At 44.5% G+C, this 27,999-nt stretch overlaps 1 protein-coding gene across 3 annotated transcripts in view; it reads right to left on the reverse strand.

Annotated features, from left to right (window-relative positions):
* The window catches only part of DAAM1 (dishevelled associated activator of morphogenesis 1), a 214,121-nt gene that overhangs the window by 122,980 nt on the left and 63,142 nt on the right, over nucleotides 1-27,999 (reverse strand). For 2 of the 3 annotated variants that reach the window (XM_073585596.1, XM_073585564.1), the window contains exon 2: nucleotides 6,382-6,433. The gene's annotated coding sequence lies outside the window, so the exon portion shown is untranslated. Of the gene's footprint in view, nucleotides 1-6,381; nucleotides 6,434-25,698; nucleotides 25,763-27,999 lie in introns of those variants that run through there. The other variant, XM_073585571.1, reaches the window with a different exon arrangement.

The raw sequence follows: 27,999 nt of genomic DNA on the forward strand, positions 1-27,999 counted from the left end.
ATGCAGGACAATGCTCCATCACATGCATCCAAATACTCCACAGCGTGGCTGCCCAGTAAAGGTCTAAAAGAAGAAAAATAATGTCATGGCCCCCTTGTTCACCTGATCTGAACCCCATAGAGAACCTGTGGTCTCTCATAAAATGTGAGATCTACAGGGAGGGAAAACAGTACACCTCTCGGAACAGTGTCTGGGAGGCTGTGGTGGCTGCTGCATGCAATGTTGATCGTAAACAGATCAAGCAACTGACAGAATCTGTGGATGTAAGGCTTTTGAGTGTCATCGTAAAGAAAGGTGGCTATATTGGTCACTGATTTTTTTTTGTTTGTTTATGAATGTCAGAAATGTTTATTGCTAAATTTTGTTTTGTTATATTGGTTTACCTGGTGAAAATAAACAAGTGAGATGGGTATATATTTGATTTTTATTAAGTTGCCTAATAATTCTGCACAGTAATAGTTACCTGCACAAACTGATATCCTCCTAAGATAGCCAAATCTAAAAAAAAACCCACTCCATCTTCCAAAAATGTCAAGCTTTGATATTTATGAGTCTTTGGGGTTGATTGAGAACATAGTTGTTGTTCAATAATAAAAAGAATCCTCTCAAATACAACTTGCCTAATAATTCTGCACGCAGAAAATGACTGTTCCGGCTCCAAAGGGTTAAAATAATGCTTTTTATTGATATAAGTAAAACTTCATAATCTAAGGCCGGTTTCACATTAGCGCATTTTCAGCGCGCGCACGGCCGGGGGTAGCTCCGCCCCCGAGCCGGCTCTCTGCCCGGCGTGCCCGCCCCTTGCTTGTAGCGCCGCCTACTAGCGGACAGCGGCGCCTGCGATCGGCGCACCCTATCTTTAGCATAGGGTGCGCAGATCGTGCGCAGGCCGTGCGCTAGTTGCGCTTTGACCTGTGCTGCGCACTTTTGACGGTGCGCCGTGCGCGCCAAAATCAAACTTTTCGGATTTTGGCGCGCACGGCGCACCGTCAAAAGTGCGCAGCGCAGGTCAAAGCGCAACTAGCGCACGGCCTGCACACGATCTGCGCACCCTATGCTAAAGATAGGGTGCGCCGATCGCAGGCGCCGCTGTCCGCTAGTAGGCGGCGCTACAAGCAAGGGGCGGGCACGCCGGGCAGAGAGCCGGCTCGGGGGCGGAGCTACCCCCGGCCGTGCGCGCGCTGAAAATGCGCTAATGTGAAACCAGCCTTAGTGAAAAAAATAGAAAAAAAACCAAAACTACGGTAGTTCAATCGCGTTCACACTTCTGTTCTGTTTTGCAGAACAGAAAAATGGAATGGCTAAAATTGATTAGTTGGAAAACTGACGCAAACAGAAGCAGACAGGCCCCCTTTGATAATTACTGGGTCCCTCTGTCAGCTTTGCGAATCGAAGGAAAAAAATAAAAATGGACACATATTGGAAGGCAGACAGACCCATTAGCAATCAATGGGGTCTCACTTGCTACTGTCTGCATTAGTTATAAATTCAGATCAGTTTTGGTCTTTTCCTAAAACAGGGAAAGACAAGCAAAATGTAAAAACTAAGTGTGAACTCAGCCTCAAGGAAACTACTGGAGAAAATAGTGAAAAATAAAACTTTGTGTAATAGCTCCATTACCCATAATCATAGAGCCAAGAGGACTCGGAGAGTGAGGATCGGTGCCTAAACTAATTCATTTTCTTTTTGAGGTTCCCTATGGAAAAACATGTTGTGTGTGAAGGGGTCATTTATTTTTACAACAGGAGCTCTTCAAACAGAGTGAATGTTACAGTGGTTACAATGAAAAGCATGCCTGGGTCAACGCAAACTTCAAAAGGGGAACGGGCCTTTAACAAGCAAACCTGAAATGCTAACCAGACACGACATTTCATCAGCGATCCGCTGCAGCATAGTGGGGGTCCCAGCAGTGGTCTGCATTAGCACAGGAAAAGATTTATCAAGCAACCACCAGCGCCAAGAGCTGATAAATCCCCCCAGACGTTTAACCCTTGTGGTGAACCAAACATCAGAGACTACGGGTATCAACATGGATTAATCTACTAATGAAAACAATTAATCTTGTCTAACAGCTCCACTGACATAACAAAGGCCCTTTTACATTTAGCGATGCACCAGCGATCCGACCAGCGATCCGACCCGGTCAGGATCGCTGGTGCATCGCTAAATGATCGCTAGTGAGCTTTCATACAGAAAGACCTCACAGCGATGCAGCAGCGACGCAGCGCACGATACTTACCATTCACACACAGCGATCCTGACGTCCTCCCGCCCGCCTCCACGCGTCGCTCGTCGTCACAGCAGGAAGTCTCAGCAGGAAGCGCCCGACGAGAAATGGAGCTGGACATTCTCGCGCGATCAGAGATGGACAGCGGGGGAGCCGGTCGCTGGTAAGTATCACACATAGCGATATCGCTAGCAATATCGCTATAACGTCACAAAACCAGTGACGTTTTAGCGATATTGCTAGCGATATCGCTTAGTGTAAAACCCCCTAAACACTTGCATCCACCTACAAAATAACATTTGATTAGGTCATCAGAGTTGCCCCATTCCTCTGTTACATCACCTGGAACTATATGAAAAACTTGACCAATTAGATGTTGCCATTCCCAGTGTTCCTAAAGTCTGTCGTCACTGGACGCAAGGATCACCAAGATATGACTTGCCTACTTTAAATACATCATACCAAGAGAGCAATCACTGGAGAAGGACACGAAGGTCGGAAGAATAGAATGAAGAAGGGAAAGAGGAAGACCACCAACCCGATGGCTTGATACTATTAAAGATAACCAGGGTGGTGGAGTCGGTAAGGCAAACTACTGACTCCAATTGACTCCTCAATTTCCCCGACATCCTCTGTGACTCCAACTCCACAGCACTGATCACTACCGAGCATGTACATAAAGTGCCACAAAGATTCACCTCATCTATAACTCCACAGCATTGGCCTCACTACCGAGCATGTACATAAAGTGCAGCATAGAATCATCTCATCTAGGACCCCACAGCACTGGTCACTACTGAGCATGTACCTAAAGTGCAGCACAGATTCATCTCAGCTACATCTCCACAGCACTGGTCACTACTGAGCATGTACATAAAGTGTAGCACAGATTCATATCATCTATGACTCCACAGCACTGGTCACTACTGAGCATGTACATAAAGTGCAGCACAGATTAATCTCATCTACATCTCCACAGCCCTCGTCACTACTGAGCATGTACATAAAGTGCAGCACAGATTCATCTCATCTACGACTCCACAGCACTGGTCACTACTGAGCATGTACATAAAGTGCAGCACAGAATCATCTCATCTACATCTCCACAGCACTGGTCACTACTGAGAATGTACATAAAGTGCAGCACAGATTCATCTCATCTACATCTCCACAGCACTGGTCACTACTGAGCATGTACATAAAGTGCAGCACAGAATCATCTCATCTACATCTCCACAGCACTGGTCACTACTGAGCATGTACATAAAGTGCAGCACACATTCATCTCATCTACGACTCCACAGCACTGGTCACTACTGAGCATGTACATAAAGTGCACCACAGATTCATCTCATCTACGACTCCACAGCACTGGTCACTACTGAGCATGTACATAAAGTGCACCACAGATTCATCTCATCTACGACTCCACAGCACTGGTCACTACTGAGCATGTACATAAAGTGCAGCACAGATTCATATCATCTATGACTCCACAGCACTGGTCACTACTGAGCATGTACATAAAGTGCACCACAGATTCATCTCATCTACATCTCCACAGCACTGGTCACTACTGAGCATGTACATAAAGTGCAGCACAGATTCATCTCATCTACGACTCCACAGCACTGGTCACTACTGAGCATGTACATAAAGTGCAGCACAGAATCATCTCATCTACATCTCCACAGCACTGGTCACTACTGAGAATGTACATAACGTGCAGCACAGATTCATCTCATCTACATCTCCACAGCACTGGTCACTACTGAGCATGTACATAAAGTGCAGCACAGAATCATCTCATCTACATCTCCACAGCACTGGTCACTACTGAGCATGTACATAAAGTGCAGCACACATTCATCTCATCTACGACTCCACAGCACTGGTCACTACTGAGCATGTACATAAAGTGCACCACAGATTCATCTCATCTACGACTCCACAGCACTGGTCACTACTGAGCATGTACATAAAGTGCACCACAGATTCATCTCATCTACGACTCCACAGCACTGGTCACTACTGAGCATGTACATAAAGTGCAGCACAGATTCATATCATCTATGACTCCACAGCACTGGTCACTACTGAGCATGTACATAAAGTGCACCATAGATTCATCTCATCTACGACTCCACAGCACTGGTCACTACTGAGCATGTACATAAAGTGCAGCACAGATTCATATCATCTATGACTCCACAGCACTGGTCACTACTGAGCATGTACATAAAGTGCAGCACAGATTCATATCATCTATGACTCCACAGCACTGGTCACTACTGAGCATGTACATAAACTGCAGCACAGATTCATCTCAGCTACATCTCCACAGCACTGGTCACTACTGACGACCATGTACCTAAAGTGCAGCACAGATTCATCTCATCTAGGACCCCACAGCACTGGTCACTACTGAGCATGTACATAAAGTGCAGATTCATCTCAACTAAAAGACGAGATCCTTAGATCAGGAACAGAGCAGCCATTTATAGGACATAACTTTCCCAAATTCTAACGAAAACATTTACAAATCCTCCACTGAAGTGCTGCACCCAATTTATTATATATTTTAGGAGTCAGAGTTGGTCCATTTTATACAGTCTCCAACTCTGACAGAGCCTTGCAGATAACAGTGGAGAAGATCCTGGTGGACCTATCTCTGTTTGCACAAGATCTATCTTTCTACAAAGCATTAGAGAGGAGCACAAGTGCGCATTACTTGAGTTTGCCTGGGGTGCTCAGGTACGCAACGAGTATCACGAGTGCTTGAGTGACATGTTCAAGTCCCCGCGGCCGCATGTTTAGTGGCAGTTAGACAGTCCCGTGTTTGTCAGGCAATCCTGTCATGTTTTGTGACTGTCAAAAAGCCGCAAAACATGTGAGCATGGGGACTCGAACATGTGACTCAAGCACCAGCGATACCCGGTGCTTTCATTTATCAAGTCACCACGGCTCCAGACCGAGCAGAAGGCAGATTAATAATAAAAACAAGGTACAAGTTTGGACTGTGTAGGGATGTAACCCTTCAGCAATGGGAATCGTAACACCCAGTTGTCAATATCTTCATACATTTCCCGGAAGAACAGCAGAGGAAAAAAGCACATGATTTGTTATTTTATGGTCAATATATGCCTTCACAAACGCAGAAATGTCAGAAGCGACAGATCCTCCATAAAAGTAAGTCCGCCACCCTCAAAACACAAATCAAACCATTTATACATTGATAGAGGGGACTTAGACCCTATAGAAATCATGCCAGTAAGAACAGATTTCTTTAACGCAATTTTATATACCAAGGACTTGGTGCACAGTTCTGCCCCCTCATCCTCTCTTTAGGTTGACAGCACTCACTGACTGAATTACATCCTCGGCCCTGAGTCCACTGACACTGCAGCAGGCAAGAGCTCAGAAAGTGTCAGTGTGTGGGTTCCTATACCTCCCCTCTCCTGTCTGCTGCGGCCACTCGCTGCACTCAGGATTACACAGTGGGCAGCTGAGGCTGAAAGGAGAGAGGGATGAGAGCGCTCTGACACTGTGTGCCCGCACTCGCTGGGCTCCTGCAGTGTTAGTGTGTGCTCAAGCTGTCATCTCATTGGCAGCCCCCGATACTTTGTGACCCTCTAAGTATAGGAATCTCGTGATTTAGACTTGAGGGGCAATTCTAAAGCTGAACCTTCAAGGCAGTAACAGATAAGTCCCTACCAGACTTCTTACTGTAGAGACTATATGGACACCTTTGACCATTATTCAGGAACCTCTCACAGTAGTGATCCATAATCAACAGTATGAGCGATTTTCACGTCTCCACTAAAAATGACAATTAAAGACTTTATAGTCACCTTTTCACACCAAATGGCTGACTACTCCGAACAATAGTTTGCCTTGCACTGTGTAGCTTTTGCTAGGGAGTTTTAGACTGTGTGGATACATGGGAATTTTCATATAGCACCTCTTTAAGTAAGAGAGCTTTGTTTAAGGTTTAGCACATTTCTTCAATGGTAAATCTCATTAGATGCCATAATAATAAGCTAAGGGGATGAAGTGCATAATACACAGCTACAATAGCGCCTGCTCCCAGCCATGACACTCTGGATGAAAGGACCAGAAAAGTGTTACTAGACAACTCAGCATTGTTCACTTACCCACTAAGTCTTCCTACTTTTCACAGTTTAGTGACAAGGTTCACACGGTTGTCTGAAAGAAAAAAAAAAAAAATACAGTATTTACATTGGACCTGTAGTGATTTTGATGCATTTAAGAGAAAGAATTTTATTTTCATCTGGTGTAAATGCCGCTGTGCTCCCAAATCCAGCATCCTTTCACTTTTGTTACTGCTCCTCTCAGTTTCTGAGATATGTCTCTCTCTTCATTGTACATAAATCTATTCTAGTTGCCAACTGGGTGAGGACCACAACTCGTCAATGGGAGTCTTCTTTGATGACCACACCCAGTTGTCTTCAAAAAGACAAAAAGAGCAGAGTGAAACAGAAAAACTATGCCAGATTCAGGAGAAAAGCGGCGTCTACACTAGGCAAGAACTGTAGGTATTTATGGCAAGTGACGCTTTAAGAAGAACAGAATGTATATTTTTCATTAAATCTTAAAAGGGGTTGTCCAGAATTGTAGAAGCTACAAGTTCTGAACAGTTCGAATATGCTTTGTGCCTCCACATTTTCAAGATCTCTGCTTGCGGTTATTGAATGGAAACATACATACCTAGTACTAAGCTAACAATTACAATTTGTACCTATACCATCAGTTTAGGCTTGAATTTTGCAGGTGAAGACAGGAAACAAAAGTTATTTGGTTGCATTTAAGTAAAAATTAAAAAAAAAAAAAAAAGTATGCACACCTGAGAACTTTTGGTGTGACGTATATATATATATATATATATATATATATATATATATATATATATATATATATATATATTAGGTCACTCCTTTTAGATAAATCTGCCACAGCCAACAATATTTAAACTTCCCCTTGACGCAAATCTGAAACATTTCTCACCTTGCAGATGAGAAGAGGGTATATTAATATGTTGCTGATGCTTTTTCTTCCCCACTATATTAAAGGAGTGAGTAAGTGATGATAAATCAATAGGATACGTCAACACACAATGACAGTGTAGGGTTTGATCTCTTTGATGCCCTTGAGAAAGAAGAGTTTGCGGCAATACTTTAGAGCCAAGTCCTTTTAACAGTTTTTCATCTGCACTGGAGCATTCCCAGTTCCCTGACCCAGAGGTGCTCCATCCAATTGGAAAAAAAAAAAAAAAAAGTGTGAGATGAAGTGCTGAAACAGCACTGTGACCCCTTTATTTAAAAGCAGAGAGCATATTAGAACCTCCCCAGCGATTATCAAGTGATAGCATATCACTAAGGTATTCCATCACTTACTAAGATGGCCCCAGACTAAGCAGTTGCGAAACGCGCGTCGGGTGGACAGTGGGTGAGCCTATGCACTCTTTGCTGCCCCTTCTGTGCATAATCTGTAATTCTTTGGTTTATAATATCAGTATAACACTATCTTATCTACACATGTATTTTGTACCTGTGATTCCACAGTGTTACATTGTCATCTTCTCTACAGATGTGCAATATACCTGTATATATACCTTTTTTGGCGAACCCATTTTCTTTTTTCCTAGGTCTGTGTATTTTTGGATTTTTTCTAACTATATATATTTTTAATGAGATTCAATAAAAATGTATATTTTACTGTGATTTTTTGCATTCTGCATTATCTCCTTTTCGGTTTCTTCCTCACTTACCAAGATGGGAATATTCATTTAACACCAGAAAACTATCACAAATACATCAAGAAATCTGCCCCAATTTGTGAAATCTTAGGTTCACAGTCTCAAAAGTTTAAAAAATTGAGGCAAAACTTTAACCAAAATTTCAGAAAATTATGGAAAAAAAATTGTGCATACCGCACGTTATTTGTACTTTTGATTTGGTCTGAATTTAAGTCTAAATGTTTCTAAATTTTTTTTTTTTTTTTAATAGAACCTATTTTACACATCTTTCAAAAATAACCCAAATAATTGGGCTCTAGTACAGCATTTGTTGCCTAGGTTCTACGTAAATACATAATTTATGTAAATCGGGTGATACGTCATGTGCGGACTAACAGGCTCCCAATACTAAACTTCCCTTTACATTACCAGTAGAATAACCACAGTCAACAACTTCTCTTTTTTATTCCAAGGGGAAAAATTGAACTTTGAAATATATCAGAAAATCAACACATAGCATTAAAAAGTCAGCAAAAACCTGCAGAGAAACTCATTTACCAAAAAACAGAAAAAGAGAAAAATAACATATAACTGACCCTTATGCCATAATGCTACTTCACCCCTATAATATCCCTCTATACTAAATGTGACTATTCTATGTGGTATAGTCTAGTAGACAAGAATGACCAGTTCCCCCGCATATATGACAAATATTTGTAATGTGCAAAACTGACATTCGGCATTGCTCACATTGTTTCAGCACACACGGTCATCATTGCAGACGTCACCCTAATCGAGGCGGATAAAGCAGTGGAAAGTTCCCATTTTGTGAAATTTAAGGGAGGTAAACTTATTTCATGCATACAAATGAATGCCAAAAGATGGGCAGCTCAGTGCCTTAGTGATCAGTATTGGGGTCCTGGATTTAAAGAGGTTTTACACTACATGGATAAGCTTGACCAACCCTCAGGATAAGTCATCAATGTAAGGTCGGTGGGGGTTCGGCACTCCAACCAATCAGCTGTTAGCAGCACTGGCAGAGAATGGATGTAACTAATGCAAGAGCGGGAAGTACAGATCAGCTACATACTGTACAAATGAACGGGAGCCGAGTTGCAGTACCATTGAGATGCCACTAAGCAATGCCCAAGCTGTGGTCGCTATCCACATCTGGCCGCTGCTGGAAACGGTAACAGTGGATTGGTGAGGGATTCAGGTGTCAGATCCCATGGATCGGATATTGAGGACTCATCCAAAGTATAAAAATAGTGGATGAGCTCTCTAAATCTGACCAAGACCATCTTCAAGGACTTTATGCTCATGAACAGTGCACTCTGCCATGAGCCACTGGCATGAACAATGCACTCTGCCATGAGCTGCAGGCATGAACAGTGCACTCTCCCCAAGTTGTGAGCAGAGGTAACGTTACCTCTGCAGCATTAGAGGGGCACTGTGGTTGGCTGGAGTAAGTCAATTTCACTTACACGCTCTATAGCAAATAGCTTGTAAGAGCACGCTCCTTGCCTAGGAAACCGGCAACTACTAAGTGACTGCAGAGGTGGCCAGTTTTCCAGGAAATAAGCCGTAAACTATCAAATTAATAATTCCTCCATTTTGGAGAACACAGAGGATTTTTAATAAGGCGTAAATTGCAAAGTGTTTTTACAAGCAATTTTATCAAGGGTACGGTCAAGGAGCCTTAAACAACAGCCAACAAAGTTGATCCGGGCTTGCTATGGGCAGACATCGGTCCATGTAAACCTGCCTTTTGACATGAGCATACGCCTCCAGATAGGCTCTTTAGCTTCCTATGATATTGTCCAGTGCTTCTGATCGGGTTGTGAGCGCTATTACACACAGGACCAATTTCTGTACAGCGCTGCAGTATATGCTGGAGCGGAGTAATAAGAAATAAAGCAAAATAAAAAGGTGCTAAAACCAGATGACTGAGAGCAGACATTGCAGGAATGAAGGGCCTGGAATGCTTTGATTGAAAATCTGAGAGATTTGAGACCCGCACGGATCTTACTAGTTCCGTCTTGTCTGCCAGACACCACAAGGACTGTCTGATGTGAAAATGTTCTGACAGTTGACTCGCAGTGTTATCCGCAAACACCTCAGAAAGGTCACAGACTACAAGTCTCAAGTTATCAGCCGTCAAACCTGTATACAGCAACTGGAAATTAAACAGCAAATGTCACCTACAATGATTACGGTAGTTGTGCCAAGTGGTAGAAATACAGTGGGTACGGAAAGTATTCAGACCCCTTTACATTTTTCACTCTGTTTCATTGCAGCCATTTGGTAAATTCCAAAAAAGTTAATTTTTTCTCATTAATTTACACTATGCACCCCATCTTGGCTGAAAAAAAAAGTAGAAATTTTTGAAAATTTATTAAAAAAAGAAAAACTGAAATATCATATGGTCTTATTCAGACTCTTTGCTCAAACACTCATATTTAAGTCACATGCTGTCCATTTCCTTGTGATCCTCCTTGAGATAGTTCTAAGGGCCTTTTACACATAGCGCTATCGCTAAAGCGCCACCAATTTTGTGACCCAGCAGCGATGTTGCTAGCGATATCGCTACATGTGACACTCACCTCCAACCAACCCCCCCCACTGGATATTGGTGATCACGCAAGATCGTCCTGGGTCCATTTCTCGTCGTCGGCTTCCTGCTGGCGCTGACGAGTGAGCCATGGACGCGGGCAGAAGACGTCATCATCGCCGCGTCTGACAGGTGAGTAACGACCGCCGAGCATCACTGCGTCGCTGGTGAGATCTGCCTGTTTGGCAGCTCACTAGCGACCATTTAGTGATGCACCAGCGATCCTGACCGGGTCATATCGTGGTCGGGATCGCTGGTGCATCGCTAAATGTAACGGGACCTCTACTCCTTCACTGGAGTCCAGCTGTGCTTAATTAAACTGATATGACTTGATCTGTAAAGGCACACAAATGTCTATATAAGACCTCACAGCTCACAGTGCATGTCAGACCAAATGAGAATCATGAGGTCAAAGGAACTGGCCAAGGAGCTCAGAGACAGAATTGTGGCAAGGCACAGATCTGGCCAAGGTTACAAAAGAATTTCTGCAGTACTCAAGGTTCCTAAGGTCCCGTTTCACATAGCAACTCACCAGCGATCCCGACAATGATACGACCTGGTAAGGCTCGCTGGTGCGTCGCTACATGGTCGCTAGTAAGCTGCCAAACGGGCAGATCTCTTCAACGACGCAGCAATCTGACGGCGATCTGTATAACGACCTCGGCGGTCGTTAGTACCTTGTCACACAACAGCTTTTCTGACGACTCACGCCTGCGTCCCTGAGTTTTGCGTTGTCGAGGTCGCTCGTCTGCGTTAAAAACAGCAATGCGCGCTGGCCAGCGGGACGCCGACGATGAAAAAATGGCCCAGGACATTCGAGCACGATCAGCGATATCCAGCGGGGGGGACGGTCTCCGCTATGTGTCACACGTAGTGAGATCGCTGGCGAGATCGCTGTTGCCTCACAAAATCGGTGACGCTTCAGCGATGTCGCTAGCGATCTTGCCATGTGAGACGGGGCCTTAAGAGTACTGTGGCCTCCATAATCCTTAAATGAAAGACGTTTGGGACCACCAGAAGTCTTCCTAGACCTGGTCATCCAGCCAAACTGAGAAGTCGTGGGAGAAGAGCCTTGGTGAGAGAGGTAAAGAAGAACCCCAAGATCACTGGGGATGAGCTCCACAGATGCAGTAGGGAGATGGGAGAAAGTTCCACAAAGTCAACTATCACTGCAGCCCTCCACCAGTCGGGTTTTTATGGCAGAGTGGCCCGATGGAAGCCTCTCCTCAGTGCAAGACACATGAAAGCCCGCATAGAGTTTGCTAAAAAAAAAAAAAAAAAAAAAACAACACATGAAGGACTCCCAGAATATGAGAAATAAGATTCTCTGGTCTGATGAGACAAAGATAGAACTTTTTGGTGATAATTCTAAGCAGTATGTGTGGAGAAAACCAGGCACTGCTCATCACCTGCCCAATACAATCCCAGAAGTGAAACATGGTGGTGGCAGCATCATGTTATAGGGGTATTTTTCAGCTACAGGGACAGGATGACTGGTTGCAATTGAAGGAAACATGAATGCAGCCAAGTACAGAGATATCCTGGATGAACACCTCTTCCAGAGTGCTCAGACTTGGCCGAAGGTTCACCTTCCAACTAGACAATGACCCTAAGCACACAGCTAAAATAACAAAGGAGTGGCTTTAGAACAACTCTGTGACCATTCTTTACTGGCCCAGCCAGAGCCCTGACCTAAACCCAATTGAGCATCTCTGGAGAGACCTGAAAATGGCTGTCCACCAACGTTCACCATCCAACCTGACAGATCTGGAGAGGATCTGCAAACATGGCTTCAATTGATTATCGTTCTCCAAAATAAAGCTGCGGTTTGAGAAATACATGATCACATCTGTAAATTGATGAGAATCTGGGTAACTGAGGATAACTGGTACTTTTCTCACTGCCCCTCTCTATTTTTGGATCATTCACGCTGACAGTATCGACTATACTAGATGTAACGTCACTTCTGGTGAACCCAGTAGTAATCTATCCATTAATGGAGAGAAGTCTGGCAGCAACACTGATGTCATGTCTCGCTCTTACAATCATTGATTACCCGCTGACAGGTATGAAATCAACCAACCTGTTATTTAATCAGGCGCACGGAATAGATTGTAACTGCACTTTGCCTGTAGTAACCTGTGTCTGTGGATGTCTTGTATGACCGTCCCAAGTGCTGCTTCCACTGCAGGTTACTGAATGCATGCTAACACTTCTGAAACTAGTAAAAAGTACATTACTGATAATTACGTACAGCACTCCTCCTGTTCTGGCTTTATGTACAGCATCAGTGAAGTTTTCAGTTGCTGAGAGTAAACTTGAGAACTGAGTAGTCATTGGTCAAAAAATAACTTGCATTGTGAACAACTTTGGTACAGAAATATAAAACAGAAGTTGGCAAAATAGAAAAAATACTACGTGCGAGTTCTCGGATAAAATCCTTCATTTCTGTCATATTGTCACGGCTTTTTCCTGGCACAAAGTTTACAAAATATGAAGACGCATTAGAACTATGAGCACAGTAACAACAAGGTGAGACGAGGAAGCTTACACTATAAATACACGGGTAAAGTCCACAGCCCAAGTCAGGACACGACCATGCAGCAGAGCTTGGGATTCCTTACAGAATCGCACTCACAGATACAGACCGGAGTTGATATCGTCTATTTTGACCACATCCAGTGCCGAAAATAAATAAAAGGGATGCGGTAGTCACTTCGGTGATAGAGAGGAAAGTTTACTTTGCCCATAAAGTTAAAAGATTCAGTAATTCACACAAATGCCAGCCATGTAATATATACGGTAAATGGGCTTTGTCCACCAGGGCAGGGGATATTTTAAAGGCCCCCCCCCCCCATGCACATTAGATAAATACGGGCTGAGGAACAAAAATTTATCGGTCATACAAACATTTCTCGATGACCCATAATACAGCTGAGACTATATCGGACAAATATAGGATTTTTTTTAAGCCGATGATGCAGCCAGCGCTGATCGTTGACCAAGAAAAAAAAAATCCAAGATGTCCAACAGATGGTTCCAAACAATAACGAATATTGATTTCACAGAAACAGCTAAAAATGATCTGTTATGGCCGAAATCAGACCAACTGCACCATAAAGGCTCATATATTTGTTAACTATAAGCTGGCAGCACAAACTGATTTTAGATGTGATCTGCTCCCCAGCTGAGATGAGGACAGGTCAATTTGGTTCAAAATCGTACAATTCTTCTGCTCTGTAGTCAGATAAGCTCTTCCCAAAGAAAACACGAGCAAGATGAGCACACGTGTTTAGGGGTGTGAGGAGGGATAGATGTTGGCTAACTGTTAGGGCCCCGTTACACATATCAATATCCCAGCGATCTCACCAACGATCCGACGTGGATGGGATCGCTGGGACATAGTTAGCTGATCGCTGGTGAGCTGTCACATAGACAGACCCACCAGCGATCAGGACCAGCAGCAAGCTGGTTTCCAATGTAAACAGCAGGTATCTAAGAGCCTCGTGGTTCTTAGATACCCGCTGTTTACATTGGAAACCAGCTCTCAGCGTCGCTGATCGTTGGTCTCTCGCGGTCACACGCAGCGATGAGTGCTGCCCAGCAGAAGACCAACGATCAAAATACGGTCCAGGACGTTGGAATGCAATAAGCGATACCCGGCAGGGGGGCCGGTCGCTGATCCATGTCACACACAGCGTCACAAAATCAGCGATCTCGCTGGCGAACTTGCCGTGTGTGACGGGGCCTTTACCCTAGAAGTATGGGCAGAACCCATAGGCTATGTTCACATTTACACTGGAAAATTTAGTTGAAACCTTCATCGCAACGTCCACCAAAAATACCTGATAAAAATATTTATTCCAGGAAAATGTCAGACTCCATCACAAAAACACAGAAGACACCATTATGGTTAACTGGGCTGTAAGGAGCTGCTGGTTTTCATCGCTGGATTGATCCATCAATGCCACTGATTTACAAACACAGATGTGAACCTAGCCTTACTTATCAGCTGTCATGTCTGGCACATAGATTGGACATAACAGGGCAAAAAGGTGAATAAAAACGAGGCGGAGCATATGTTTCTTGATTTTTTTTTCTAACTCAAACTGGTAGGCATGATCCTAACTTTCCACTGGTCGAAACACTTTTGGCACTGATCGGCTACCGAAACTAAATCGGTGCTCGTTTGTTGGCCCGTTTACAAGGGTAGCAGAATGATGGGTAACACGAAGTTGTATGCGGACAGAATTATCGTATTGTCGGCAGCAAATTTCTGAATTTTTTATGTTGGCGTAAACGACCTGATCACCTAATGAATGAGGACTTTGCTACCTTGTCATGTAATCGCCAGCACATTTATAAGTGCCGTTCTTAGGATTGCTTGTTCATCTATTCTTGTATCATTTAAGGACAACTCAGATGGGCCATATGAATGGGACCATTCAAGCAGCTTATCAACTTGTTGATAACCGATAATTTCTCGGTCAGTTACTGTCCTGTCTACATAAGGATGGGGACAGAACAATAGTGAACATGATCATGCTGTCCCTATAAGCAACAAATGTTATCAGCAGCACATTTTCTGTTTATATTCAATGATATGCTGCCAATAATGATAATTTTTATGTGTGCATAAAAATTATCCCACCAGACAAACAAATGCTTTGCTTCTTGATGGGGCCACTGATTGGATGTTTAGCTGGTCTCATGAAAGGGAATAAGTGCTTTTAAGAAAAAAATAAATGTGCCCTTATACATTGGCACCAAGAATCTGTATGATGGGAGCCACTCTGATCTTAATGTCGATTTCATTAAGACTCCAATCAATACCTGCTGCTTACAATGCAAAATATGGCCCGCTACCACACTAATGGCGCAATACAGAATTATCCCAGAGTCCCTATAACAGAGATACATCATGTAAAGATAAAAAGGGAGGAAAAAAAGTGGATTGCAAAACATCCATGTGATTATCAGCTGGTGATGTGATAACGCCGGCAGTGTCAAATGATTTCTTCACCGGCCACCTGACCTAGATTTCCACAATAACATTTATGTATTTACTTCCCGACAAGATTAACATACCTTCATGATCCTCTGGTTTATGACCGGCGGACCTGTGCCAAGCTGCGTCCATAGCAGCAGATCCCTCAATAAACTAGGTCTCAGAAAGAAACAACCGGCATCTCGAATATTAATATGTACATGACGACCCCAAAGAAGCAGCAGAGTTACAGCAGATAAGATTTACTTTCATGTTTATATCCTCAGGAGACAGGGTTTAAAGACTGCCTGGCCAGACATTTCCTCTTGGACCCAGGTGGACAGGATACATTCGGGTCCCAGTGTTTATTCAGTTCTGTTAGTTGTTTCCTTATTGGGAGGAACATGTTTGGGCAGTAGAGAATTCGACGACATCCGATGGACTATGATGGGAGTTATACGAGACCGAAAAGCCAGTTAACTACACATCGGGGTCAATACGTCCGCAAAAGGCATACGATAGCAAATACTATCATACAGGCCACTGAACCTATATTACTTGGCTCCAATTCACCCCCTTGACTTTGCAATATGATTCTCCAGGTCAGTGTGATCAAACTTGTGTAACTTTGTTTTATTTTTTTTTATTTCTCATTTAAGTTGTGAAAATAAATCTGTAAACTGAAAGTCATCAGAGTCATACATTTTTCTAAGATGAGAAGCCCCCGCCCCCCCAAAAAAAAAAAAGAAAAAAGTTTTTCCAGGCAGTGCAGCACTCTGTATGGTGGAGTCCTAATTACCATGGTCCCCTGATCGATTTTAAAGGGGTCTAAAACTACCAGTCTGCAGTCACTATGTGACTACAGACCTGTGAATCCTCATGTCACGCTCATTGCGCGCTGCGAGGGTCTCCGTTGTAGGCAGCGAGCGGTCACGTGAGCGGAAGTAAGGAAATCGCAGCCTTACAGCCACATTCCGACTAGACTCTTGCCTTGAGCGACGCTGGATACAGTCTAGTCTGGACATGACAGCACGTATGCAAATCAGATATTTGTGGTCCCGCCCCGATAAGCCTTAAAGGTTTTTTTTTATCTTAATATAGATTAAAAGTTAGATATTTTAATACTTTTCTCCTTGCTACATACACAACATTCTCGGAGATGATTGCAACAGACTCCATTACCTATAAGGTGTCGGTACATTTCTTGACTGATTTTTCCAGCCTATATGATTGGGTGCAGAACTCATGTGACACAATGTAGACACCGCGCTGACAGCAATGGAACGCCGCCAGCCCAGGAGGAGAGTACGGTATATGCAGGATTAGATTTTACATAGGGCCCTGATGCATTTAAAAAAGGGTTGCCCAAGTAATGGACATTCACTTTATATCCAATAAAAATAATACACTATGTAATGTTTGTTTAGATCTCGCATTTTTTTATACATCTATTATTTGCTGGACTGAAGCATTAATGGACAGAGGATGTCATATGCTTAAAAACAGAAACTTATCCATTCATTTTCCATCTGCCGGGCAGTGACTAATACAGGAAAACGCTGCTATAAGCTAAACCTAGGACATAGATCTGATCATTACATAATATATGGCTGCACATGACTGCAGATGGCTATGCCACAAGCTGGAGCAGATGGCTGTTCTTTCGCCTTATGCATAACCCATTGATAAAATTGCCTTTGATGAAAAGCAGGAAGGAAACAAAAAAAAAAAAACCCTAATGTTTCAGGTTCATCTGTCAATAAAGCACAAGAGTGATCCAAGACAGTGTGAGGGGCATTGATTTCTCCGATGCCCTCTGATAAATCTGATCAGGTCTTTACAGAATAACTGTATTTGCAACCCCTTGGTTATGCTCAATTACCCCTTTCCCTTAAATAAGACCTGGCTGCTCTCCTGACATGTGTATTCCACAAAAAGAAGAAAAAAACAATAAAAAATCTGTAGCATCTTTTCTTCGAACACTGCATTGTTTGGTTCCTCGGCTATTCCTCCTACAAATGTATAATTGACAACTGGGAGTTACCATTTATCCGCAATCTGATAAAGTCAGCACTGATAGGCCAATGTCAAAGTAAGCAGGGTCACACAACCGGAGCGTCACACATCCCGAGCCCACACTTTGATTTCTCCATTCTATCAGCCTGTGAAAATAGCACTGCACTCGGATGTCATCTGATTGCAGTCTGATGTGATTCATGGACTCACTGACTTGCATGGCCGAGTGTGACATATATCTCGGATTCAAATCGGGCATGTTGCGATTTTATCCTCGGACTCCAAAAAATTGGACATGTGCACGGCACGACCCCACAGAATAACATTTGTAAAAGTGTGATCCGATGTCTTGTCGGATTACACTCGGACCGAAAATACAGTTGTGTCTACAAGCCTTTCTTTATACATTCCCAAGAGGATTAATAGGTTTTTAATTAATAGTTTTATGTAAAGGTGATGCAGAGTTATTATAACTATGAGAAATACAGCAATTTACTAACCAGACATGTGCTTAGGCTTTTAATGGGGAGAGCAGAATAAGCCGCTGTCAGACCCCTCTGGTGGACGATTGTCCCGGTACAGCAAAAATGAAACAAGGAGATGTGGAAGGTCCGAACACGTTAGATGGGTGGCAGGCCGCCTCACCCAAATCTCCTCTGTTTTACATGGGGACCTTAGGCCTGTTTCACACTTCCGTTTTCTGACGTCAGTCAAAATTCGTCCGACGGATGTGCCTGGCGGATCTGTCTTTTTCACCATAGACTTGTATTAGCGACAGATTGTGAAGGATGGCCATCCGTTTCGTCCGCCGTGCAATGGATCCGCCTGAAAATAGGTGTCCGTCGGCAGAAAAAAACGTCCCTAGGAATGTTTTTTGTCTCAGTAGAAAAGGTGAAGCGTGACGGATCCATCACCGTCCGCTAGAATGGACGCCTATGAGCGGCGGATCCGTCGTCGGGATTCCGTTATTTGCAAAAGAGCATGCCCGAAATCATTTCTGCTCCTTTAAAAAAAAATCTCTCTCTCATCGTGTTCCTTTAAATTCCAAAATCTGCAACTTCAACGGATCTGTCAAAAAACGGAAGAAAAGGATGAAAAAACCGTATGCGACTGATTAACCGGATCCATTTTTTCGGAAGATCCGCTAGACGAATCCGTCGAAAAAACTCATCCGTTTTTCACTATTTTTGATGGATCCGTCGTTCCGTCAAGACAACGGATTTTGACTGACGCCAGAAAACTGAAGTGTGAAACAGGCCTTACACCTATCTACTCTACTATTGGCCCAGAGCCTGTGACACTACCATGATCTGGAGAATAATGTAAATGAGAAAAACAAACAAACCTGTGCCTTTATAGTTGCAAGCACGGCTGTAAATGCAGCTCTGGGTGTGAATGGTGCATACTGCATTACAAATAATGCAAGTCAAAACTGCAAAGCACAGAACAAGACAAGACACCTTGGAATAAATGGATACTATAAGTTTCAAAGGCAGAAACTTAAAGATTCTATTTTGTTTCCTTGTGGTCTGAAGAGTAATCATGTTGCAGTAACAATGGCCGCCTACTCTGCACAGTTTGGGCAAACGCCTCCGCACCCTTCCAGCTGAGAGCGGACACAAGGACTGCGCTGGTTTCTGGCAGCTTGCGTCTCAATCCTCCTGGGCTGTCCGTGCAATGGAGATAATAGCCTATTTGTAGCATGATATGATAATGTGTTCGGCACGGATGAGAATATTTTATTGTTTAAAGCCATTTGTTATTTTCTCTCGGGAGGGAAGGTCAGGATCGTCTTTCCTGTTGAAACGAGAACAGACACAAACGGTTTAGTGTTTATAGAAGTATCCGAAAACTCAACAGATACGAGCTAAAGTTACAAAGAGCACATCGGGGAAAGCAAGACAAAAGGTTATGAAAGTGAGATCCAGGGCAAGTATTAAGAGGCAGGGGGAGAAAAAAACTGAGTGGTGGTGCTCGCCTGGATTTCCTGGTGGCCTAGGACATCTTCCACAGAAAGAGAAAGAGAACAGACTTCTGAGAAATTGTGCAAGACCACAAAAAAAATATCGGGACCGGTAAAGAGCCGACAACTGAGAAAACCAGTTCCATTCATTTCAGTAGGGTTGTTTGGGCAGTGAGCAGATGAGTTTCCCCACTAATCGGATACTGATGGGCTTATCCTCACATACGCGATGTGTGAACCCAACCTAACAGTGGCATCCAACACTCAGACAGTATCCATCGAACAGATGTGCCATAAAATAGCACAGTATGCAAATATCTTCTTCAGAGAGAAAGAGGAATAGAACTCTAGCTATTGGAGGTAGCAACTCCAAAATTCAATATCGACCCTACAATAAGCCTTGCCACGTAACTTAGGATAGCATTGCATGGCCTAAAAGTCTCCTTACGCTGCCTTGGCACGCTCTACAAAGGGAAACCCTTTCCCCTTACATTCCGCCAGAGACCTCACACCCAGCCAAATTAGACTTCTTGTTTTTCACTGATGAGGGGCAAACACCCCCAAACTTGTCTGCAAATGGAGTTTCTGGTTTCGCTTCTTATCCCAAGTCATGAATCAAGGCTCGTTAAAGGGTCAATGTTGACTTTCAGGATTGTTACTTCCAATAGGTGGCACTAGAGTTCTAATCCTCTTCTTCCCTAGATATGACATTTGTGTATTTAAATTCTCAGTGGAGCATTGCATGGCCTAAAAAGTCTCCTTACACCGGCTTGGCTCTCTACACAAGGAGAGACATTCCCCCATAGACTCCCTAAAATAGCCCAATGTACTGTATCTATTCAATGGACTGTATAAACTAGCCTATGGGCCAACAATGGGGGGTTCTTGGTGCTGATCTACTACTTTGACTCATTGACATTTTCTATTACATAACTCTAAGCATCTAGATCATCAAGTAATAGGATTATCTAGAGCCACTCTCCACCCTATTACTCAGTAGAAATAATTTGCATGGTCCAGCTAAATACATTGTATATGTTAATAAGGGATTTAACAGTCCTTATTATTGGGAAAAGGTCCCCCTCCTTTGTTTACGTGAATAGCTAGACTGTACAGTCAGAAAGAACATGGAAATACATAAAACACTCATTCACTGTGTCCTAACTTTGGCATTGTGCACAGTCATGGCTTGACATAAAAAGGACCTGTCACTTGTCAAAAATATGTATTTTTTTATTATCCGGTACAAATGCTGCTGTTCTCCTGAATCAGGAGTTGTTTTTATTTTGGTCCTGAGCCTCTCTGTTCCGGAGATATGACTTTTTAGCTAAGTGGGCGTGGACCTCAACAAGCCTCCCAGAAAGAGGAGTTGTTTTTCTTTTGCACCTCTATTTCACAGATATGGCTCCATTTTCTCAGTATACACAGTAAAACTAGGCTGTATTTTTGTTTTTTGTTTTTAAATAGACATCTGGGCGTGGTCCTCAAGAAGGAGACCACTGAGGAGTTTTGGACCACTCCCATTTGTATAGCAAGGCTACAATTTTTACACAAGAGAGGCCATATCTTAGGAATGGAGAGGCGCAAAAACAAAAAAACAACAACGCCGGATTCAGGGAAAAAAATGGCAATTGCAACAGGGAGAAACAATATAAAAACAAAAAAAAGGGAACAAGTGACTGGTCCTTTTTAATACAATCTATTACGAATTGCTGATGACCAAATTCTTCCCTTTAGGAGGCAATCAATGCAATAAAAGTGGCGAATTGCAAAAGTTCCAGAGATAAATTGACTAACTACAAAGAGCAAAGATTTGTTAGTTGTTTTGGCCTTGAAAGAAAATCCGGCTAATTACCCTGATTACATTGAGCCGGGGTCTTGCTAGAGTCGGTATCGGCGGCTGCAGGGTTTAGAAAATTTGTTCTATAAAATGCTTCTTTGAAAAAAATCTGAAAATCGCTTCCATTCAATGTTCAGATGAAGTCAGCGAATAATGTGTCCCATTAAAGGATTTCTTGCTGCTTCTATCAGGGGATGAGCTAAATTTAGGCTGGGACCGTTTATTAGATATGCAAAGATGTCAGATGTCCCACTTTAAACAATGGTAGCCCTGTTTATTGTGTGTACGGGGCATGCCGAGCGCGCAAGGGTATCACAATAAAGCCGGAGCTACACAAACACACAAGCTACAGAGCTGCCTCCTGCGCAGGGACGGTTTTAGACAAAGTGGGGACCTGGGAAAAAGCTTAAAGTGGGCCCCCAAATGCTCACATATTGTCCCATCACACAGAAACATTGCGGTGGCATTTACATGAGCTGCGTTCAGCCCACTAAACGAGCGTGATCAACAATATTGAAGTCATTTGATGCTTGTTTCCTCTTTAAGCAGGTTTGAAAGAATGATGGGGACAAAACAATCACTAATAGATCAGTCTGTCCACATACAGTATCATGTTATCAGCAGCACATCTACAGTTTACACCGGCGGCGATGTGCTGCTGAGAACAATGATTTTTGTTCCAACAAACAATCCAATCACTCAATGAATAGATTTAGTATAATGCACCCCATAGTCCTGCATAGAGTATAAAGGCCCTGTCACACTAAGCGATCGCACCAGCGATCACGACAACGACACGACCTGGCAGCGATCGATCGTTTGTGCATCGCTACATGGTCGCTAGTTAGCTGTCAAACAGGCAGATCTCATAAACGACACACCAGCGATCTGTATAACGACCTCAGCGGTCGTTGGGACCTGTCACACAGCATGTATTGTTAAAAGACCCAGACCTCGATAGGCGTGATTGAGCGCAACCATTTCCACGCCCCTCTGCACAGATTGGTGGTCACTGTAAGCTCTCGCTTTGTGATTAGACGACCGCGTCATAAAAGACGTATTAGCGCTCCTTTCCATTGTTCTCGAGCGCTGTGGTTCATATGGATTTCCAGCAGCATCGTTCCATATTGCGTCCTGCTAGCCTTCAGCTTTGCAGTTCCAGCGATCCAGTCTGAGCCGCTATTGCGTTTGCCCCGGATTTATTCCGAGTGACAGGATCGCAGAAAAAAAACACACTACATATAGTATCCTCGTACAACGCACAAAGGACTAGCACCAGAACGTTGGAGTAATCCACAAAGCGTGCAGGAACAATGGATGGGGGCGCAGTTTTACGTTTTCTTTTATGCTGAGGTGTTGTAGAGGCCGCCAATCGGAGCTGAGGGGCGTTACAAGAGAAGACCTAGTCCCGCCTGCGCCGCTGAGACATGAGTCGCCAACGAGGTCGCTCGTCGTTCATAAAGGGTGTCAAACTAAGAGATTCTGGCTCGCCAGCGGGACGCCAACGATCAAAAAACGGCCAGGACGTTTGAGCACAATCAGCGACATCGCAGCGGGGGCCACATCGCCGCTACATGTCACATACAGCGATATCGCTGATGTCGCTGTTGCGTCATCAAATCGGTGTCGCTTAAGCGATATCGCTAGCGACCTCGCTTAGTGTGACAGGGCCTTAATGCAGCCAGCCCAGAAGAGCATAATGCAGCCAGCCCAGAAGAGCATAATGCAGCCAGCCCAGAAGAGCATAATGCAGCCAGCCCAGAAGAGCATAATGCAGCCAGCCCAGAAGAGCATAATGCAGCCAGCCCAGAAGAGTATAATGCAGCCACCCCAGAAGAGTATAATGCAGCCACCCCAGAAGAGTATAATGCAGCCACCCCAGAAGAGTATAATGCAGCCACCCCAGAAGAGTATAATGCAGCCACCCCAGCAGAGTATAATGCAGCCACCCCAGCAGAGTATAATGCAGCCACCCCAGCAGAGTATAATGCAGCCACCCCAGCAGAGTATAATGCAGCCACCCCAGCAGAGTATAATGCAGCCACCCCAGCAGAGTATAATGCAGCCACCCCAGCAGAGTATAATGCAGCCACCCCAGAAGAGTATAATGCAGCCACCCCAGAAGAGTATAATGCAGCCACCCCAGAAGAGTATAATGCAGCCACCCCAGCAGAGTATAATGCAGCCACCCCAGCAGAGTATAATGCAGCCACCCCAGCAGAGTATAATGCAGCCACCCCAGAAGAGTATAATGCAGCCACCCCAGAAGAGTATAATGCAGCCACCCCAGAAGAGTATAATGCAGCCACCCCAGAAGAGTATAATGCAGCCACCCCAGAAGAGTATAATGCAGCCACCCCAGTAGAGTATAATGCAGCCACCCCAGTAGAGTATAATGCAGCCACCCCAGTAGAGTATAATGCAGCCACCCCAGTAGAGTATAATGCAGCCACCCCAGTAGAGTATAATGCAGCCACCCCAGTAGAGTATAATGCATCCACCCCAAAATAGTATAATGCAGCCACCCCAGCAGAGTATAATGCAGCCACCCCAGCAGAGTATAATGCAGCCACCCCAGCAGAGTATAATGCAGCCACCCCAGCAGAGTATAATGCAGCCACCCCAGCAGAGTATAATGCAGCCACCCCAGCAGAGTATAATGCAGCCACCCCAGCAGAGTATAATGCAGCCACCCCAGTAGAGTATAATGCAGCCACCCCAGTAGAGTATAATGCAGCCACCCCAGAAGAGTATAATGCAGCCACCCCAGAAGAGTATAATGCAGCCACCCCAGAAGAGTATAATGCAGCCACCCCAGAAGAGTATAATGCAGCCACCCCAGAAGAGTATAATGCAGCCACCCCAGAAGAGTATAATGCAGCCACCCCAGAAGAGTATAATGCAGCCACCCCAGAAGAGTATACTGCAGCCACCCCAGAAGAGTATAATGCAGCCACCCCAGAAGAGTATAATGCAGCCACCCCAGTAGAGTATAATGCATCCACCCCAAAATAGTATAATGCATCCACCCCAAAATAGTATAATGCAGCCACCCCAAAATAGTATAATGCAGCCACCCCAGCAGAGTATAATGCAGCCACCCCAGCAGAGTATAATGCAGCCACCCCAGCAGAGTATAATGCAGCCACCCCAGTAGAGTATAATGCAGCCACCCCAGAAGAGTATAATGCAGCCACCCCAGAAGAGTATAATGCAGCCACCCCAGAAGAGTATAATGCAGCCACCCCAGAAGAGTATAATGCAGCCACCCCAGAAGAGTATAATGTAGCCACCCCAGAAGAGTATAATGCAGCCACCCCAGAAGAGTATAATGCAGCCACCCCAGTAGAGTATAATGCAGCCACCCCAGTAGAGTATAATGCAGCCACCCCAGTAGAGTATAATGCAGCCACCCCAGTAGAGTATAATGCAGCCACCCCAGTAGAGTATAATGCATCCACCCCAAAATAGTATAATGCAGCCACCCCAGAAGAGTATAATGCAGCCACCCCAGAAGAGTATAATGCAGCCAGCCCAGAATATAATGAAGCCAGCCCAGAATATAATGAAGCCAGCCCAGAATATAATGAAGCCAGCCCAGAAGAGTATAATGTAGCCCCACAGTCCTGCAGTAATATGGCCACCACATACTCACTTGACATACAGGTGCTTCTCACAAAATTAGAATATCATCAAAAAGTTCTTTCAGTTTCTCAATACAAAAGGTGCAACTCATATTATATAGTCATTACAGAGTGATCTATTTCACGTGTTTATTTCTGTTAATGTTGATGATTATGGCTTACAGCCAATGAAAACCCAAAAGTCATTATCTCAGTAAATTAGAATACTTTATATCTTCAGGTTGAAAAATGATTTTAAAATTCAAAATGTTGGCCTACTGAAATGTATGTTCAGTAAATGCACTCAATACTTCATTGGGGCTCCTTTTGCATCAATACGGCATGGCATGGCGGCAATCAGTCTGTGGGACTGCTGAGGTGTTATGGAAGCCCAGGTTGCTTTGATAGCAGCCTTCAGATCGTCTGCATTTTCCAGTCTGGTGTCTCATCTTCCCCTTGACAATACCCCATGGATTCTCTATGGCAGTGGTCCCCAACCTTTTTTGCACCAGGGACTGGCTTCAAGCAAGACCATTCTTCCATGGCTCGGCAGGGCGGGGATGAAGGTGTGACAGGGGCGGGGATTTGGTCATAAGGGGGCGGGGCTAATGACGCGGTTGTAGTTTAGCAGTGAAAACTTATTTAATTATAACATTTATAATGTGACACAACTCACCATAGGTTTTGAATGAGTGGGAGCACCTGGCTTGTTTCTCTGTTTCAGTGGGAGCACTGGGCTACTTCTACTGATGACCGTCACTGCTAATGATGATTGGAACCTACAAGGAAATGGAGCATTGAGCACTTAAGAAAAATTGTACTGGAGTTCTGTACATGCTGATTATTTTCTAATCATCAGAAAATTTATGTGTGGTTCCCCCCATCCTGTCCAGCTGTGTGGCTCCCCCTGTTGTATGCATGGCTCCCCTGTCCCATCCTTGTATACATGGCTCTGCTCCCATCCTCCCATCCTTGAATACATGGCTCCGCTCCCACCCTCCCATCCTGTATACATGGCTCTGCTCCCACTCTCCCATTCTGTATACATGGCTCTGCTCCCACTCTCCCATCCTGTATACATGGCTCTGCTTCCACTCTCCCATCCTGTATACATGGCTCTGCTTCCACTCTCCCATCCTGTATACATGGCTCTGCTTCCACTCTCCCATCCTGTATACATGGCTCTGCTCCCTCTCTCCCATCCTGTATACATGGCTCTGCTCCCATCCTCCCATCCTGTATGCATGGCTCCGCTTCCACTCTCCCTCCCTTGTATATATGGCTCCGCTCCCACTCTCCATCCCTTGTATTTATGGCTCCGCTCCTACTCTCCCTCCTTTGTATTTATGGCTCCGCTCCCACTCTCCCTCCCATGTATTTATGGCTCCGCTCCCACTCTCCTTCACTTGTGTTTATGGCTCCGCTCCCACTCTCCCTCCCATGTATTTATGGCTCCGCTCCCACTCTCCCTCCCATGTATTTATGGCTCCGCTCCCACTCTCCCTCCCTTATATATATGACTCCGCTTCCACTCTCCCTCCCACGTGTTTATGGCTCCGCTCCCACTCTCCCGGCCTCCCTTGTATATATGGCTCCGCTCCCAATCTCCCTCCCTTGTATATAAGGCTCCGCTCGGCTCCCCCATCATACTTACCCTCACATCGCTGAACTTCCTTCCCGTCGCTGAACTTCCCTCCCTGCATCTCGCGGCGCTTCAGCTCCGTTGCGGAGCGGTCACGTGCTGCCGCTCATTAAGGTCTATGAATATGGACGCCACACCTATGGGAGATGAGTGGCGTCCATATTCATGACCTTAAATGAGCGGTACACTTGACCGCTCAGCGCTGGATGAAGCCGCCGCGCCGACAGGGACGGCTAGGGGAGTATCAGCTGCTGCACCGCCGCCGGCTCCCCTTGTGTCCGCGGACCGACAAGGGGCACTGCAACGGCCCGTTGATGGGCCGCGGACCGGTGGTTGGGGACCCCTGCTCTATGGGGTTAAGGTCATGCGAGTTTGCTGGCGAATCAAGCAATGTGATACTGCTGGAGAATGAAATTTCCATCTCCAAAAAGCTTGTCGGCAGAGGGAAGCATGAAGTGCTCAAAAATTTCCTGGTAGACGGCTGCGCTGACTTTGGTCTTGATAAAACACAGTGGATCTACACCAGCAGATGACATGGCTCCCCAAACCATCACTGATTGTGGAAACTTCACACTAGACCTCAAGCAGCTTGGATTGTGGCCTCTCCACTCTTCCTCCAGACTCTGGGACCTTGACTGCCAAATTAAATGCAAAATTTACTTTCCTTTTGGAGTGTGTCCATGACTGCCTTCTGGACATCTGTCAAGTCAGCAGTCTTCCCCATGATTGTGGAGCTACTGAAACAGACTAAGGGACCTTTTTAAACGCTTAGGAAGCCTTTGCAGGTGTTTTTTTTGTTAATTACTCTAATGTACTGAGATAATGTCTTTTGGGTTTTCATTGGCTGTAAGCCATAATCATCAACTTTAAGAGAAATAAACACTTGAAATAGATCTCTACCCATTCCCCCGCTGCTTCATTGTCTGATGTGCGTTTCAGAAGCTCAACTGTCATGCACAGCATGGCGAGCAATTAAGTATGAAGAGACATCATCGCATGCCCGCTGCATCAGAGGTGGAGGGGTAATGATGGGAGAGGGAGCATCATCTGACGCGCTTTCCTCCATCATTGCTTTCAACTGTATTAGCATTTATGATGTTGATACAATTGAATGCGGGGCATAGGTGGTGGCGCCGGGCCCCCGACTCATGGGGGGGTGACAGCAGTTGAGTTTGCCTTTGTGATTTTATAACAAACCATGCCTAAGAAAAGAAGAAAACAACTAAGTCAACTAAATCTGGACTACCACTTTAAATGGCAATGGTCTCTCCAGCAAACTGTGCATAAATCAATAGTAGAAAAAAAATATAAAACTTTGTAAAATAAGATATCTGC

Source organism: Dendrobates tinctorius, unplaced genomic scaffold, assembly GCF_039654945.1.
Source record: "Dendrobates tinctorius isolate UK_male_01 unplaced genomic scaffold, ASM3965494v1 ptg000010l, whole genome shotgun sequence".
Classification (NCBI taxonomy): Eukaryota; Metazoa; Chordata; class Amphibia; order Anura; family Dendrobatidae; genus Dendrobates; species Dendrobates tinctorius.